The following is a 16756-nucleotide window of genomic DNA, read 5'->3' as shown; positions in this document are numbered from 1 at the left end:
CAGGTTTAAAACAAACAAAAGGAAGTATTTCTTCACACTACAGACAGTCAACCTGTGGAACCCCTTGCCAGGGGATGCTGTGAAAACCAAGACACTAACAGGGTTCTAAAAAGAACTAGAGAAGTGCATGGAGGACAGGTCCCTTAGGGGCTATTAGCCAGGATGAGTGGGATGGTGTCCCTAGCCTCTGTTTGCCAGAAGCTGGGAATGGGCGACAGGGGATGGATCACTTGATGATTCTCTGTTCTGTTCATTCCCTCTGGGGCACCTGGCATTGGCCACTGTCAGAAGACAGGATACCGGGCTAGATGGGCCTTTGGTCTGACCCAGTCTGGCCGTTCTTATGTTCTATGTTCCCCTGTTACTGAGCCGCCCTCTCCCTGTTGCAGAAACAGACGGCAGCAGAGGCAGAAGATTGTCTGGGAGTGGCAGGAGCTGCGAGGGTTTCTGGAGGAGCAGGAGCAGCGGCTGCTGTCCCGGCTGGAGGAGCTGGAGGGAGCCATTGTCCAGCGAAGGGATGAGGGCGTCTGCAGCCTGTCCTGGCAGATTTCCCTGCTCGGCGAGAGGGGAGGAGAGAAGGGGCAGCAGCCGCTGAGCCAGCCCCTGCAGGTCAGGCTGTCATTGCAATGATCATACGCAGCGTTTCTCTAGGCGCTTCTGAGCCCTAGACCCCAAAGCACTTTACAGAGTGGGGTCAGGGCATTATCCTATGGGACAAATGGGAAAGTGAGGCAGAGGGAGGGGCAGAGCCCTGCCCAGGGTCACCCAGTGAGTCTGGCAGCGGCGCCAGGGATGGGCCCTGGGAGTCCTGGATGCTGCATCCCCAAGACCTTCTCTCCTGGAAATGTCTCTCTGCGTTTGCACTTGGAGGGTGAAATCCCCTCCCCCACCATGCTGAGGTCCCGAGTTAGGCCCAAGGCCCCTGTCACTGCAGGTTAATGGGTTTAGTGGGGCCAGGGGCCTTCTGGGTCTCTCAGCACTGGGGGGAATTTGATTCTCAATGCAGAGAAATATCTTCTGCCTGTAAAGTGCCCGGGGAGAAGATTTCCGCAGTGGGACCTGCCCGCAGGGATTGCTGGGGCTGCGTAGGGGGGCAGCAGCTCTGGGAATGTAAACCTGAAATTCCCCTACTGCCCAAGGCCTCAGTGGTGACCCCTGCAGAGCAGGAGGCCTCCCCACCCAGGGACACTCCCCCTGACGGCCTCCTCTTTCTCTCCTCTTTAGGGTGCTGGGAGCACTGGGGGCAGGTAAGTTCTGGGCTCCATTTCGATCCCCCTCATGGGCCGCTAGGTTTGATAACTGCACTGAATAGGAAGCTGCCCCCTGCCCTGGGAGCGTGTGATTCTGTCTCCCCTAGTGGCTGACTCGGGTAGGAGACGAGCCGGTTACTGGCTGGTCGCTCATGAGGTCACAGCAGGGCTGCTAGACCCAGGGCCGATGGGACAGACCAGGCCTGTCTCCTGGACTGACGTGGCCACGTCACGTACTCAGAGGGCGCAGAATCTCAGCTTTCGCCTTTGTTAAAGTGAGTTGCCGGCCCTCAGCACCTCCCCAGTGTAAACGGAGACAGTGTTGCCTTGCTGGGGCTGCCAGCAGCCTGAAGCTGTAGCTCTGAGAGCGTGAACTCTCCTGTCCCCTGTTAATGTCATCGGGGTGTCAATGGAAATGGCAGCACTTTGATGTGAACATTAAACGTTCCCTGGCTGATCACTCGAGCAGGTGGAACGGGGAGGGGGAGGGAGTGAAGCCTTTGTGGGGTGGGAATATGGGGTTGCTGTAGGGAGGGAAGAACAGAGGAGAGACAACAACAATAAAGCGAGAGAGAAATGGGGAAAGGAGGGTGGGAAAGGCAGGGAAACACAGGGAAGAACCAGCAGGGCCCTACAGGGTGTCCGGGAAGGGGCTGTTTTCCTCCTGAGTGACACTGAACGTGACAGGCTAAGAACTAAAATTTATTTCCCATACGAAGGGCAGATTCCCCCCTTGTTCTTCGTATGTGGGTGTCCCATGGAGAGCAGTGGGTGTTCTGCTGTGAATGGAGCAGGGCACAGAGTCCTAACCCGATGCCCTGGCCACTGGCCGTAACGGACAGGGCAGTGTGGCCCTCTCTGCCAAAGGAGCTGGACGCCCCAGGGTTACTGCTTCAGCTGAAGGGTTGGGGGGTTTTGGCATTAAAGGGCCCATGTTCATTCCCTGCTGGAGCCCTGGGCTCTGTCTGTGGCCACTGTCAACATATAGGACCTGCCCACCCTTTGGTCTGTGTCTCCTCCCTTTCCACATAATCCCTGTGCTGGTGCCCCTTGTTACTGCCGTAACCCAGCGTAGGGGGGGCTCTGCCCCCCCCAGAACCAGAGCGTCCCTGAGAAAGCTCCTGAACAATGTCTCCGTTCCTTGCTCTAGTGTCTCCCCACTTCCCATCTCTCTGGGGAGCACAGGGCTGAGGTGACTCACCCTGACATTGACTGTCTCAGGCTACAAAGCTCAGATCCAGGTTTTGTGAAGTTTGGGGGTTGCTGGGCTCAGGGTCTGGGGCTCAGGCCTATTTCTCACCCCTCCTTTCCCCAGCAGGGAGGATGGGACGTTTCGGAAGCGAGAGCCGTCGTTTGCGGAGCTGGAGAAGAGACTCAGCGATTTCTCTCTGCAAAGTGCCCTGCTGCAGGAGGTGCTGCTGGGATTCAAAGGTGAGTTGGAGTCTGGGGGTGGCGTCTCCTCTGGTTAGAGCGACCCTGACCCTGGGAAGGAGTCGAGGACTCTAGTGATGTCACTGATCCTGGGCTCCATCTCACAGCCCAGCTCAGCGAGTCGCCCTTCCCCATGGAGCAGCCCTGTGGGGCTGGCTCTGTCTGCAGCGGCTGCCTTATCGGCCTCTGATCTCTGTCACCATCTCGTCGTTAACAGCAGTTCCATTAATAAGCAATGGGGATTTCTCCATGAATGTGAGGGCCTGAATTCTCACCTCTCCCATCTTCTCCTTCCCCTAGAGACGCTGCAACGGGAGCTGGGGAGTGAGACAGGTACGTGTCTGTCTCTGACTGGCCAAGGGGAGATTTCAGTCCAATAACCATGTTAACGACAGGGGATTGCAACCTACAGCAGCTGGAAGCTGTGTAGCAATGGGAAGCGATGTTATAGTGGTGCAAGAACAAAGTATTTTCAACTGACTTGTCTCTTAAATATTTTAGCTCAGGGATCAGCAGCCTTTGGCACGTGGCTCACCAGGGTAAGCACCCTGGCAGGCCGGGCTGGTTTGTTTACCTGCGATGTTGGCAGGTTTGGCAGGTTTGGCCGATCGCGGCTCCCACTGGACACAGTTTGTCACTCCAGGCCAATGGAGGCGGTGGGAAGTGGCAGGCAGCACATCCTTCAGCCTGCGCCGCTTCCTGCATCTCCCATTGGCCTGCGACGGCAGACCGCGGCCAGTGGGAGCTGCAATCGGCCGACCCGTGGACGTGGCAGGTAAAGAAACTGGCCCGGCCCACCAGGGTATGTGGATTGGAGTTTCCCCAAGGTCCTTTAAGTGTTTCTTGATTGGGCACTTGATTTGCAAATTCCTTTCTGAAGAAGCTGACCTAATGCTTTACTAAGGCTACTTCAGAATCAAAACACATTGATGTACAAAATGTAGCCAATATTCATAACTTTGACTGTAAAAATGATACACCCACACAGGTAGTATCATCATCAGCAGCAAGTTATAACCTTTTCATAGGCACCTTACACGACAACCGTTGTACAACATTTGCTGCAAATATAGAACAGTGGTTGCACCAATGAACTACACAGCCACAGGTTATATTAATAACATCACAGCCAGGGCTGGTGTTAGGAGGTAGCAAACAGGGCAACTTCCTGGGGCCCCAGACCCCCACAAAGCTACATTGTTTCGGCTTCAGCCCTGGGGGTGGGGCTCAGGGGCCCAGACTTCAGCCCCATACGCTGGGATTTCAGCTTTCTGCCCTGGGCCTCAGCTGGCCTTGCTTGGCAGCCCCCTGAAAGCTGCTCATGGCCCCCCAGGGGGCCCCAGACCCCTGGTTGAGAACCCCTGCCTTACCCCATGAGTCACAGCAACGTTCAGGTTACTGCCAGGCCCAAAGGACCAGTCACTTCTTTAGGTCAAATGACTCTTAGATCTCCCAACAAAGACAACACTTGTAGCCAGTCCTGTCACAACCTGTATTAAGATTTATTTGAAAGGAAAGGAGAGTTGTTTACAAAGTTAACGCAGTGTGACAAAGCTCTGTCCTTGTCTCCATGGGCCCTGCATTTCTTGGTGGATTTCCCTAGCCTCAGAGGCTCACTGTGACCCTCCACGTAGCCCTTCTCTCTAGGGACAAGGGTCACAGCCCACTGAGCCATTTTCATCGTAAACCAGCGAGGGAGGGGAGGCAAAGCTCCCCTCCCTTGCAGAGTCTCTGTTGTCTCCCAGTCTCAGTGATTAATCAGGGCAGCAAAGGGGGAGCCCAGGACCCCCCTCTACTCTAGGCTCCAGCCCAGGGACCCTAATAGTATCAGCCTTGGTATCTGACCTTTTAGAAACAGGACACATACATACAATTCCCTGTTCTACTTCCCCACAGCAGCCCCCACTTCCTCAGGCTCCACTTCATCCTTACCTCAGGGCTTCCTTCCTTGTGCCTGATCTGGTGTGTACTGCTCCGTCGCTCCCACAGCTCCTGTTCTGCACACCCACCTGCCTAACTGGGAGCTCTTGAATTAGTTTCAGCCAGCCCCTGATTGGCTTCAGGGGTCCCCATCAACCTAGCTGTCTCCACAGCTTTCTGGAAGGATGTTAATTGGCCCCAGGTGTCTTGATTAACCTGGAGCAACTGTCATTTGGTTACCATGGTAACAGGGATTTGTTTAGCCTGGGGCTAACATACCTGTTTCTCACTACTTTCCTATAGCCAGCTGGCCTTGCCCTGTCACAGCAGCTAATCATCCAGATGCAGACAAATTACAGTCTTAAATTTCAAAGGTAATAGAAGCTTCTCTAATAAGCAAGCTCTGCATATTCTTTAGGACTAACCCCGGCTAAGCAGCTGGGGATCTCGTGCTTATGCCTAGAAACTTTGCCCCCCAGAGTCCAAGCAGCATACAGATCATCAGTTCCTTCTGTATGAGGTTTTTCATCCCCTTCCTGCCATGTGCTCTGAACTGGAAACTCAGCTAATGGGAAGTCAAGAGCACAACAGTCTTTTGTCTTTAACATCCCATAATAGTCTCTCTGGTGTGGATGGACCTTTCCTGCCAGGCAGGGTGTAATGCATTCGGCTATCAATCAGCACTTCACCTAGGTAAAGTCTCTCTCCTGTCTGGTGATTTACAGAGCCACAGAGGCTCACAATGCAACTAGTCAGATATTAACCCAGGCAGCAAATCACAAGCATTCAATAAAGTCTAAACATGTTCTTAGAATCCTAATACCTGTTTTAACAATACTAACACAGGTGAGTCAGACCGATTCCACTGTGTGTTTGTCCATGTTCAATTAAGACATAGAGGCTTGTGTAAGAGCTAACACCTCATCTGCCAGTGTCACAGGCAGGGATGGTGTCTCTAGCCTCTGTTTCCAGAAGCTGGGAATGGGTGACAGGGGATGGATCAGTTGATGGTTACCTGTTCTGTTCATTCCCTCTGGGGCACCTGGCATTGGCCACTGAGCTAGATGGACCATTGCTCTGATGCAGTGGGCCCTTCTTATGTTCACAGTCTGTATGAGGAGTATCTACTCATTTGGACTCACTGGGGAGCCACAAAGGAACAAGATGTGCTGAGGCAAGAAGGCCCAGTCTCAGCACCCCCGGGGTCACACTTCGCAAAAGCTAAAACTAGGCCCTGCCAATGAAAGGGGCACTGCCAAGAGAGACTGGATAAAGGCTGGAGCATCCAACAACTTAGTTAACCTGAGAGAGCTGCCTTGGGGACAGTGACAGGGAGAATCCCCAGAGTGACTCCTTTGATTCTGCTCTTCACTGGCCTTTGGTTCTTAGAATCATAGAACTGGAAGGGACCTCGAGAGGTCATCTAGGCCAGTCCCCTGCCCTCAAGGCAGGACTCGGTATTATCTAGACAATCTCTGACAGGTGTTTGTCCAGCCTGCTCTTAAATATCCCCAGTGATGGAGATTCCACAACCTCCCTGGGCAATTTATTCCAGTGCTTAACCACTCTGACAGTTAGGGAGTTTTTATTCATAATCTCCATCCTAAACTGCCTTAAATCCATTGCTTCTTGTCCTATGGTCATGTCCCCTCTGAGTCTTCCCCAGTTTTTTTCAATCTTCCCTCATAGGTGATGTTTTCTAGATCTTTAATCATTTTTGTTGCCCTTCTCTGGACTTTCTCCAATTTGTCCACATCTTTCTTGAAATGTGGCCCCCAGAACTGGACACATTACTCCAGTTGAGACCTAATCAGCATGGAGTAGAGCGGAAGAATTTCTTCTCGTGTCTTGCTTACAATACTCCTGCTAATACTTCCCAAAATGATGCTTGCTTTTTTGCAACACTGTTGACTCCTGTTTAGCTTGTGATCCACTACGACCCCCAGATCCCTTTCTGTAGCGCTCCTTCCTAAGCCGTCATTTCCCATTTTGTATGTGTGCCACTGAGTGTTCCTTCCTAAATGAAGTACTTTGGATTTGTCCTTATTGAATTTCATCCTATTTACTTCAGACCATTTCTCCAGTTTGTCCAGATGATTTTGAATTTCAGTTCTATCCTCCAAAGTCCTTGCAACCCCTCCCAGTTTGGTATCGCCCGCAAACTTGATAAGTGTAAGAGAGAGACTCCGCTCCTGGGAGGGTTTCACCATGTGTCAGAGGGTTACACCCTGGTGGGAGGGGGCTAGGCCTGTACTGGAATAAGGTCACTCTCTGCTTCACAGTGTGGCAGAACCGGGAATGTCCATTAGCAGGGAACAATGCTGGGGGGAATCGACATGTGGAAAGGACAGAAACCCTGTCTGAATTCTCTCACATTGCCCTTCTCACCCTGGCAGGCTACAGAATAACGTCCACGTTTCTCTCCAAATCATCCCCTCCTCCCAGGGGGAAGGAAATGGCTGCAATGGAGCTGGCTCAGGTAAGGGATTCTCAGGGAGCTGGTGGTGGGTTCTGCTTGGAGGGAGAGAAGCAGTAAATGTACAGGAGGGTGGGAGCCAGTGATGAGCTGCCAAAATATTAACAGGTTCCCTCCTCCTCACCTCACGAGGGGGTCATGCCCCCCCGGGGGTCGTGCCCCTTCCAACCCCCCATGCTCCTTGACACCCCCCCCGGGGACCCCTGACCCATCCTCCCCCGTCCCCTGACTACCCCCTGCTGCCCATCAAACCCCTCCTCTCATTCTTGATGCCCCCCTGGAACCTCTGCCCCATCCAACCACCCCTTCTCTCTGTCCCTGACTGCCCCCCAGCACCTCATCCAACCCCTGCTCCTTCCTGACTGCCCCCCAGCACCTCATCCAACCCCTGCTACTTCCTGACTGCCCCCCGAGACCGTTGCCCCCATTCAGCCCCCTTGTCCTCTGACTGCCCCTACCCCTATCCAGCCCCCCACAACCTCAAAGGGGGAGGAGAAGAAGGGTGGAGCTTTCAGAGGAGAAGGGGAGGTGAGCTGGGGCCGGGGGCCGGGCGGACAGCTGCCCGAGCCTTTGTTAAATTTAAAAGCTTTTTTAGAACGTTAACCTGTCCTGGAACAACTGGTTCTAAAAAGGCTTCTAAATTTAACAACCGGTTCATGCGAACCGGCTGGAGCTCACCACTGGTGGGAGCTGCTAGAGATGGTGGGAGGCAGGAAATATCCTGGGTGGAGAAAGGGAGGGGACAGGATGTGACAAACCTGCTGACACTAGTGTCGTTTTGGGTGTGATGGGTTGTCACCCCCGGGGGCAGTCTGGGAACCGCTGTGCCCTCTAACCCAGGGGTCCCCAACCCCCGGGCTGCAGACCGGTAGGAACGGACGCGAACCGACCCCTAGCACATCACGCGGTGTGTCTCCAGCGGGGCCCCTGAGCCCCGCCCGCTCAGAGCCGCGTGGGTTGGGGGCAGGGCTGTGAGCTCCGGGCTGAGCTCAGCTGCCTCTGCTCGGCGTGGAGCTCCCAGCCCCGCCCCCTCCCCACGTGGCTCGGGCAGGACGGAGCTCAGGCCCCGCCGGAGACACGCTGCAGCTGTCGGGCGGCGCTGAGGCTCCGGGTGAGGAGGAGCCGGGGGTAGAGGCTGGGGCCAGGGGTTGGCTAAGGGGCAGGGAGTCCTGGGGACAGTCAGGGCACAGAGAGGGGCGGAGGTTGGGGAGCGGTCAGGGGCAGGGAATGGGGTTGGATGGTGGGTGTTCGGGGTCTGTCAGGACTCAGCGGGGTGGGGATAGGGGTTGGGGCAGTCAGGGGACAGAGAGCAGGGTGGGGTCCCAGGGTGGTGGGGGTCTCTGGGGATGGTGAGGGGACAAGGAGCAGGATGGGTCGGGATTCTGAGGGGCGGGCAGTCGGGGGCAGGAAGTGGGTGGGGTCAGATGGGGGCAGGTCCGCGGAAATTTTTTTCTCTGAAACCGGTCCCTGGTGCCAAAAGGTTGGGGACCGCTGCTCTAACCTTCAAGCTGGGCTGGCCCTTCTCACACTGCTTTGCTGGAGATTCAGCCAGCCTCTCCAGGGCCTGTTATCACCCAACACGACAGCAGGTGGCGCCTGAGTGCTTTACCTCAGCCGCTCAAGGAGAGAGAAGACAACAGCCAATTTCCCAGCGATAAGTGATAGCAAACAGATCAAAGCAGATTACTTAGCAAATAACCAAAAACTCAAACCAAGCCTAACATACTATCTGGATAGAATTTGAATTAGCAATTTCTCACCCTGACTGATGATAGTCCCCCAAGTTTCCATACACAAGCTAGAAATCCCTTTACCCTGGGACCAGCACTTCCCCCACTTCAGTCTTTGTTGCTCAGGTGCTGCCAGGAGTTCTCTTGCGTGTGGGGAATGAGGCCAAGAGATGATGTCACACCCCACCTTATGTAGCTTTTCCATAGGGCAGGAACCATTTGTTCCAAACTCAGTTCCCAGTCCGGTTTGTGGAAAAATACAGGTACCAAAATGAAGTTCATTGTCATGTGGTCTGGTCACATGCCCTAGAGTGCCCTGCTGAGTCATAGTAGCCATGACTCATAGGCTGGCTGAAACATTCACAGGAAGGCTAAGCTCTTCCACAGTCCATTGTCTTTGTTGATGAGCCATGAACTGTCTGGCTTCTTCATTGTTGTACCTGAAAGGCTCGTTGTGGGTGTTACCCAGAGTAAGCACATTTGAAAGACAGATACAGAGTCAATATCCATAACTTCAGATACAAACATGATCCATGCACACAGGTAGGATAATCGTATTCAGCAAATCATAACTTTTCCAATGACACATACGTGACTCATCTTGTACAAAATGCCTCATGTCCTAATCATGTTATAATCCTGCCACTATGCTGAATATGGACTGTAGTGTCAGATAGCTCCTAATGTCAAGGCACAGGTGTTGGGAATGGAACTTGCCCTCTTTGTGGAACAGGAAATAACCGTCCAGCCAGGGCTGGGAAAACTTCCCAGACTCCCAGTGCTGGCGCCTGAACCTACTGACACTTCATTAGTTACCCCCACCCCGATCTTTGTGGCAACTGCAAACGTTATCGGTGATGATTTTATATTCTCTTCCAGGTCATGGATAAGAATGTTAAATAGCACAGGGCCAAGATCCAATCTTACGGGAACCCCCTAGAAAGAAATCCACTCAACCATGGTTCCCTATTTAAAATCCCAGTTTTTAATCTATTTAATGTATGCCGTGTGTATTTTGTACATTCTAGTCAAAATATTGTGCTGAAGCAACTCATATGCCTACGTATATTACATCAGTACTATTAGCTGCAACCAAACTTTTGATCTCATCCAGTAAGGATATCCACTTAGTTTGATAGAATCTATTGTGTCTAAACCTTTTTAATGGATGCTAATTACATTACTCTCCTTTCTTTATTAATGAAATCCAGTATCGGCTGCTCCATTCTTTTGCCCAGTATCGATTTCAGACTGACACACTTGTAATTAGCTGCGTCATCTCTTTTATACTTTTTAAAATATTGGCACAGCATTAGCTTTATTCCAGTCTTCTGGAATTTCCCAAGTGTTCCAAGTCCTAATTAAAATTAACAGTCCACCACGCTCCTCCAGCGGGTCTTTCAAAACTCTAGTTATCTGGACCCACTGATTTAAACACACCTAACTTGAATAGCTGCTGTTTAACATCCTCGTGAGTTATTGTTGAAATGGAAAGACTGTCAGCGTCAACATCTTATGATATGAGTTACATCATCTGTTTTCTCCAAATCCAGGAGAGAAATATTTATTGAACACTTTTACCTCTTCTCCATGATTGTTGATAATTCTGCCATTTCCATCTAGTAATTTATCACTACCATTGTTAGGATTAATTTTGTACTTTTAAAAACTTCCTTCTTATTTTCATTGGTTAATCATTGATTTCTGATAGCTTCCCTTGCCAGCTTTCTACAATTCTGACCTTCGAACTTAAATTCTTTACTATTGACTTCCCCTTTCTTCCATATATTTTATTTGGAGAGAGTTGGGATTCCAACCAGGGAGCCACCAGCAGGGTCCAGAGCCTGCCCCATCTCCTATATTAAGCTCTGGTTAGTAGCTATGTGATAAATGTGATGACCCTGCCTCCCTCTGTCAGCTGGGAGACACAAAGTTTCTCTCTTTCCACCTTCTGATGCCACCTGGCTGCTCTAAGCAAGGTGAGGTGGGACTGTTAACATGTGCCTCCCGGAGCTTCCATTTCCCTGGTGCTGCTGTTCTGTGAACAGTGGGGTTGTGAGTGGGGCAGCAGGTACTGAGTGTTGGACTCTTTCTCTTTCAGGGGCCGGTGACCTTCGAGGAGGTGGCTGTGTATTTCACCAGGGAAGAGGGGGCTCTGCTAGACCCCGCTCAGAGAGCCCTCTACAGGGATGTCATGCAGGAGAACTATGAGACGGTGACCTCGCTGGGTAAGGAGTCCTGTCCGCTGGGTTATTAGAAACTGTGGGGTCTCTAAAGAACCTGAGTAGTGATAACGTTATACCTTTATTTGTCACACAAGTTTTGACAAGTTTCCTTGCCCTCTCCCACCCACTAGTATCATTTTTGTCATGTGCCTTTTTGGTGCCGTCAGTCATTTTAAAATTGCATTGTATGTATCCTTATTGGATACATTAATAACTGCAGCTTTCATGCCTTTTCCTCATTTTAAGAGGAAAATACGCCACCTGTAGAATTCTAAATTGAGTAAATGGGTGTATGACTCATGCATGGCTTGTGTGACAGTCAGATGAGCTCTTCTTTTGATAGGAGAGCGTATAATGTTGCCATTCAGGACCCATGGGTGAAGGGAGAACAGAGCTGTGGGAGGGGAGAAGAAGGGGGGAGTAGATAATTCTGGGGTGCCAGGACGTGGGGAGGGTGTGTGCAGGGTTAGAGCTAAGAAGCAGCAGGGAGGGATGAGGTAGTGAGAGACGTAGAGGGAACACAAGAAGCTCCCAAGGTGCCGGGAGGTGGTGCTGGCTGAGAGTAATGGGAAGAAGTGGAGAGGAGTGTGGAGGAAGGGCACTGAGGAAGTGGCTCATTCTCAGGTGCTGAAGCTAAGTGGCCTGTCCTTGTGGAAGAGTGGGAGCCCTTGGGGGTCTAGTGCACTCAAGGGGCACCTCCCAAGGACTGTTTAAAAGCCAGGGCATTGCAGAGATCCTATGGATCCATGACAGTGCCAGAGGTTCAGCCTTATGGGGGAAAAGTTATAAAACAAGAAAAGGATCTAAATGTGTATTTACCATCACCCCCTCATCAGTCCTCAGGGGAATCCCTGATCAGTTCCAAAGTGTATTAAAACCTTCCTTAAAGGCTCACCTCCTTGGTTATCAGGTGGCGTATTTTCCCTTCATCCTCCCACTTCCCTGGTTCTTGTCACGCAGACAGCAAGCAGCAAAAGACCAGAAGTCTGAAGCACAGATAATGCGATGTTTATTGGGGTTATTTCCAAGGAAGCATATTCCACTGCCCTAATGAACTTACACCTAGAAAAATTAATTATACAGCAGACAGAAACAATTAGAGAACCAGACTGATTAACAAGGTAAAAGTGGTGGCCATAAAGATAAAACAGTACAGAAATGAGTGTTTCACAACCACAAGCATTGAGAAGGGATTTCTTGCCAGACAGGCTGCTGTCAAACTAAGTTTTCTTGAACCATCTTAAGATCTGTTTCTTTATCTGGTGGTGATGGGCACTATCAGGACAGGATCGTCTTCCTAACAGCCCAATAGCACCTTATTTCAGTGTGACGGGTTTGGGATGTGAGGATGTGACCCTTCGCTTCCCAGCTTTTGGCTGCCCCTGCTGCTTAGCCAAAGGCCTTAGCCTAAGAACAAGGCCTCAGACTGTCACAGTGAGAGAAGGCCCAGACACAGGCAGACTGAGATTTTGATTCTTAGCTAGTTACAGGGGTATAAAGACAAAGTGATAAAAATACCCCTAAGTTCTTAAAGTCTAGGCTTTACAGGCAGGCCTGAATATGTCTATTCTAACAGTGGGTTCTAGCCCTTCCCCCGTTCTGTGTCTGTCTTGTGTATTTAGATCAGGGTCGGCAACCTTTCAGAAGTGCTATGCGAGTCTTCATTTATTCACTCTGATTCAAGGTTCCGTGTGCCAGTAACACATTTTAATGTTTTAGAAGGTCTCTTTCTATAAGTCTATAATATAGAACTAAACTATTGTATGTAAAGTAAATAAGGTTTTAAAATGTTTAGAAGCTTAATTTAAAATTAAATTAAAATGCAGAGCCCCCTCGGACCAGGGGCCAGGACCCAGGCAGTGTGAGTGCCACTGAAATTCAGCTCGCTGCCGCAGGTTGCCTACCCCTGATTTAGATTGTAAATTCTTCAGGGCATGGGCCATCTACTGTTCTCTGTTTGCACTTTGCCTAGCACAATGGGGACCCACTGTTAGTTGGTCCTTAGGCACTAAGGTAGTGAATATGATTTGTTATAATAGTAACTCTCCTGCCACTTTGAGCCAAGGAAGATGGCCTTGGGATGCATAGCCTTATTTGGGGTGTGTTAGTAATGTTGATTTGATTTATCAACTTAATTTAATTTGTATTGTAATTATTTTAATTAATAATAATACTTAATCATTTATATTAATTAATATGGGTTTAGGCTCGCCAGTTTGTTTGATCAGAAGATAAAAGTTCGTGTTTCGAATCAGGTTCCACAGAATTGATAAAGGGACCTTCGGGGTTCTGACAGGAAGCTCACACGGAGACAGATAGAGTCATAACGACTTTTTATTAAACTCAATGAAATAGTAAGTAAATTGTAAAACAGGTAGAATTACAGAGTTACAATTGTATTACTGTTATTCAGGAGATACATATGATGATACAATATTATGTGCTGCAAACTTTGGTTAATATTCACACCCTGTTTTGATAAACTGCTGTTGGCCTCGCCTCTGGTGGTTCTGGTTTCCCTTGCAGAGGAAACTAATGTAAAGAGCTGTCAAAGCTACTTTGGAATTTACTTTCTAGCTCAACTAAATAATCTAATACACAAATTAAAATAAAGTTTAGAGAGACCAAGCTTAGCTGAGTCCCTTTTGAACTTAAGGTTTGAAAAGAAAATAAGTGCGGCCTATTACTGGTTAATAGCCATCGTAGATGGATAGCATGAATACGTAGTTGAAGATGGTGAAGTGTAGAGAAGGAGGAGGAGGTCGAGGTGGGGGTGGGGATACCATAGTGAGGTAGGTTACCTCTTTTTATAGAAATAAATGCTGGAAATCCTTCCTCTTATGCCCAAATTTCAGTCTTCAGTTAGGGTACGCTTACTCCATAGGCTAGTATGTGTGTGCGTATGGATGACAGGTATCTGCGCACTTGTGGGGTACTTGTTAAGTCTGTGAGTACAACTTTGAAAAATCCCCTTTGCTATTCTTCATTGTCTGTTGGTCTAGGTAAAGGGTCTTAGACCTAAGCATAGGCACTTTATTTGGGTATAGGAAAAACAGTTGCTTTTCTGGGTAAAGGGGCACAGGATGTAGCTATGCTAACTTTGCTTTAGCTTAAAATGCAGGTTTTTGGCCTGTAGGTTTCTTGCATTACAGCCAAATGTATTTTTAATATGAATTAATAAACCTATCACAATACCGTACTTATAAGAAAAGAGAGATTTATGCAGGCAAGCAGATGAATCCTGAGAGCTACAGATGTTACTGTCTAAAAATGAGATGGGGTTAAAACTATGGAATATTCTTTGTGACAAGTATCCCACAAATTCCACTGACCTCCCGTGTTTTCTTTGCCTGCAGTAGGGTTTCCAGTTTCCAAACCTTATGTGATCTCGCAGCTGGAACAAGGGGAAGAGCCATGGGTCCCGGACCTCCAGGGCTCTGAGAAAGAAGTGGTCCAGAGCTGCCTTTGCAGGTGAGGAATTGGTTAAACAACTGCTTAGGAATGCAGGAAACATTTGGGATGCCCTACAAAGACCCTGTGAGCTCTTCAAGTTCAGGATTGTTCCCTGCAGATGTGGAATCATTATGGCAGATATCACTCATGGCTTCCCTCCTATTCTGACTGACAACTGGCAGCAGGTCCCTCCCTGATCTCACTTTCCCCTGAGAGTTATGGTGCAATGAGGACCCAGAACTGATCCCTTCCTCTCTTCTCTGTGGAAGGGTTTGGGGAAAATCAGTACCTGATATGTTTGATCTCTCCCACATATATTTTGGTTTGTTCATCCCTTTTTCCATTCCTCTCTCTGACATTTCCTTTTTCTCAGGCACAGGGAGTGACCTATGTCTGGATTCTCTCTGTCTCCCATCCGGCGATGGCCTGGCGAGTGAGAACGAGGAGGAGAAACCCCAGCAGGAAGACACTGTGCAAGTAGATCCACATTGGCTGTTATCAGGAAGATCCAAAGGGAATGTTTCCAGGAGGTGTGCACTCCCAGAAAACACAAAAGCCTGTGAGACTCAGCAGAGGCTAGAGGAAAACTACAGTAGCCACTCAGACCTTATTCCACGCAACAGAATCAACTTGGAAGAGACACGCTACATGTGCCACGAGTGCGGGAAAAGCTTCGGGTGGAGCTCTCACCTTACCAGACATCAGAGAATCCACACAGGGGAGAAGCCCTACACGTGCTCTCAGTGCGGGAAAAGCTTCGGGCGGCGCTCTCACCTTATCAGACATGAGAGAACCCACACAGGGGAGACGCCCTACACATGCCCTGAGTGCGGGAAAAGCTTCAGTCGGCGCTCACACCTTATCATACATTGGAGAATCCACACAGGGGAAAGGCCCTACACATGCCCTGAGTGTGGGAAAAGGTTCCATCAGAGCTCAAACCTTATTGCACATCAGAAAATCCACATAAGAGAGAACTGTTATAAATCCCTTGACTAGGGCTGGAGAAAGATTTTTTTTTTTAATCACATTTGCTAATTCCCTTCTTTGGGGTCAGTCCTGTGATCTTTTCTATCAACTCCTTTCCTTTGAGTCGAAGGAGTGTGTGTCCCTCCAGCCAGGAATGTTCATCAGCTCCTGATGGGGGAGAGGTTTGATTCCAACAAGCTACACTGAGGCTAAAACTACCTGTGCCTGACATCCGCTAGGGCTGTACATGGCGTTGGCTGCTCAAGTTAGTGATCTTGGTGTAACAAGACAATTATGGTTGTAGAGCAGATGCAGCCCAGGTGCAGGGGTTGGCATTAGCTTCCCCCTTGACCTGACCTAAACTCCATCACTTTCCCTGGTCTAAACAAACCCTGAGCATCACGGTTATACTGTTCCCCCATTTCAAAGCCTTTGTTAGTCATCAAGTTCACTCTTGGGGAAGAAGTTGTTTCACTCCCAGTTGCTCTGATGTTGGTTCAGGTTGTGCTGCAGAGCAGATATTTTTACTACCATTTTTTTCACTTAAAATATATTGAACTATAACAAAGAGCAGGAACAGGGCAGGGATAGGGGAAAATGTCATTTCACCCTCTGGAACAACAGAAGAAGATGGGGTAAATCAGAGGGATTCCCTTATTCCCCATCACCATCCTAATCCCCCTGTTGTGCAGTTGGTTAGGTCAGTATTTTTTCTAAAGGGCTGGGAAGAGGATTCCCTCATAAATAACTTGTAACTAAACAAAGTGCCTAGGCATTGGGCTCCCAAAGCAGTTGTGGCCCAGGCCCTGCAGGAAGTGGCTCCTGAAGAGATCTCCTTCCTCATTAGCTGCATATTGCCTATTTTTTGGGAAATACAATCCCTATCGAGGTAGAGATGGGAAACATGGAAGTGACTTTTCTCTTCAGCTCACCCCTGGGAGATGCTGCAAATGTGTAGAAAATGAAATCCGCGTTGAATGTGCTATAGCTGCAGAAAGATACCTCTTTTTAATAGAGACCTGACATTTGTTGTCTTACAGGGATTCTAAGTCACACCTGAATTTAGTCCCTAATTAAAATCTGTGCCAGCACATTAAAGAATTAAAAGGGCATAGTTGGGGGAGTTGTACCTCACTGTCGCTACTGATCTGTTGTGCGGTTGGAGAAGAATTCTACACCAGAGAAGTGTAAAATTACTCCAAGGAAGGTCAAAGATTTGACAAGAACTCAGGTAGAAATTGCAGGTACTAGTGGTTGATTTTCACCCCCAAGATGGAACCTATGGTGACCTGTGGCCCAGGT

At 49.5% G+C, this 16756-nt stretch overlaps 1 long non-coding RNA gene and 1 pseudogene across 2 annotated transcripts; one reads left to right on the top strand and one right to left on the bottom strand.

Annotated features, from left to right (window-relative positions):
* Positions 1 to 16756, bottom strand: part of LOC120381651 — a 259864-nt pseudogene that overhangs the window by 44729 nt on the left and 198379 nt on the right.
* Positions 570 to 3015, top strand: LOC120381657. Of its 2 annotated transcripts, XR_005588123.1 has the most exons (4): positions 570 to 609; positions 1225 to 1247; positions 2569 to 2681; positions 2982 to 3015. It is a non-coding gene; the product is annotated as an uncharacterized LOC120381657 (long non-coding RNA). The 2 variants fall into 2 exon arrangements; XR_005588124.1 differs by lacking the exons at positions 570 to 609; positions 1225 to 1247 and adding an exon at positions 1487 to 1525.

Source organism: Mauremys reevesii, linkage group 14, assembly GCF_016161935.1.
Source record: "Mauremys reevesii isolate NIE-2019 linkage group 14, ASM1616193v1, whole genome shotgun sequence".
In the NCBI taxonomy this organism is placed as follows: domain Eukaryota; kingdom Metazoa; phylum Chordata; order Testudines; family Geoemydidae; genus Mauremys; species Mauremys reevesii.
This window is presented reverse-complemented; position numbering and strand designations above follow the sequence as displayed.